This window comes from Alligator mississippiensis, chromosome 10 (genome assembly GCF_030867095.1).
Source record: "Alligator mississippiensis isolate rAllMis1 chromosome 10, rAllMis1, whole genome shotgun sequence".
Lineage (NCBI taxonomy): Eukaryota > Metazoa > Chordata > Crocodylia > Alligatoridae > Alligator > Alligator mississippiensis.
In genome coordinates this window covers 42,758,952-42,760,967 of record NC_081833.1, presented here as the reverse complement: position 1 = coordinate 42,760,967, position 2,016 = coordinate 42,758,952, and positions in this window count along the sequence as shown.

Sequence of the window (2,016 nt, the reverse complement as noted above, 5' to 3'; positions counted from 1 at the left end):
CACAAAGGCAAGGAAGGTTTGTTGATTGTGTTAATGTTTTTGAGATTGTGTTAACGTTTTGGAAGAGCATAGATTTGGATACTTAACTCAGAGTGGTTGCTTTCTCCATAGAACAGAGTAGAGACTCAGGCTCCTCACATTGTATTTCACTAGTAACTAGTTTAGAAGCAGGTGTGGAAAAGAGAGGCCAAGCGCTTTCCCAGTGTACTATTTTTTTCCTGACACCCCTTCAAAAGGACTGGTCACATTCCCAGCATTTAAGTTCTATGCAGACATACTGCTTTACAGGAACAGTTCTTGGGGCATTAACCACTCAAAGGCATTAGGGAAAAGGTCAATTGTAATGGGAAGTTTTCTCTTGCTTGCTTTGGTGATCCAGGTGCCATTGTGCCTATGTGAGAGAGAATGCCTCCAGGTGTTGCTTCTGGGAAAGACAGTTCTATAGTACCTGCAATATAGAGCTATGGGAATGTACTAGGGCCCCAGAAATGTGAATAGGAAAATATAATTTTACTTAAGAATCTTTGTTAGCTGGAAAAGAATTACAAACAGTCATGCTGGAGCTGCTCAGCTGCTTCTCTGTATAACATGAAGAACAGACACAAACGCATACTGGGAAAATCACTATGGGCAACACTACACTGTTAGGTAACACTAGGAACTAGACAATGAGCATAAAAATGGTTCTTAAGGGAGGAGGCTGTCTCTCTGTATCATAAGAGCTAAGAATGAGAACTTTCAGGTTCAATCCTCATAAAGGAAGCCATAAATACTGATAATGTTGCAGTTCTAGTATCAGGTGAAAATCTTTAGCGTGCTTTCTTCATAAACAAGCAATGTATATCCCATAGGAATGGTCACAGGTACATAAAGGGGTTAATGTTCCAGCAAAATGAAGTCCCAATGAAAACATGGAAGTGGATTATATGTCTGTTTCTTCCCTACTAAAAACAACCCTATTCACATCATTCTTTGCTTTATTTGCAATTCATAAGGAACACATAAGGAACTCTTGGCTGCCCCTGTCAACTATCAAGATTCAGCTCAAGCTCAGTGACTCTGAATCTCTTCATTTGGTAACCTGGGCTGAAGCAGCAAATCTCAGCACTTGTACACTGTGTAGTGCTAATGGTCCTGTCCCATGAGTGCATTAATCCTACTTTTGAACCGAGTACAACGTTACTGACGGAGATAACATATTAAGAGGGCATCTAATAAAAGGCAAGTAGTTCCATATAGCAACTTAGCCCTTTCATGCATCCACAGAGATACAAACCAACACGTACAGTTAACTTTTCTAGTGAATTTCTCAGTCTGGTTTTCTTTCAGTTTCTTTTGTTATTTTCTGTCCCTTTGTTACCTCACTTCCTTCCTACTGTCGTTCTTACAGACTTCAACCTGCTTGCTTGTAGCATTTCCTCCTTTCTCTCATCTCCCTATGCTTTCTTCAGTTTGTTCTTGTTTTCTAGCTGCTCCCTTGAAGGCATTGCTCATAAATGTTTAGCCCCAAACGTGCTCCCAAATAATACTTTTAACTGACTCATGCAGCCTTGCAGCTTCCATCCTTCTTTTCCCAGGGATTTTCCTCAAATAATTGATTGGCTTCATGTCCCATTCCAGCTAGAATGTCACCAGTATCTAGGGATATAGGAAGTGGCTCCTTCTTAGATACCGGGCCTGGCTTAGTCAAAGTTTTGGACTCTTCAGCACCTCTTGCCTCCTACACTCAGTGATTTCCTCTACATGTACCAAGGTGGAACAGGATGTAGGAAGGAGGAGAGAAAAGTCAGAACTAACATCGCTGTCTCGCAGCCACTTACTTATGGCCCGTGACAGCCAACACACGCCTGGGGCCTGAAAGCCATGGGGTGGGCAACATATATGCAAGGGTGGGAAAGACAATACCTGAAAAAGAAATATGTTATAGGAAGAAATGGAATATCTTGGCTGAACAATGTTGGGGTGGGAAGAGAGTGAAAACAAGGGGAAATGGAAGAGAAGGCAGGAAGAACCATT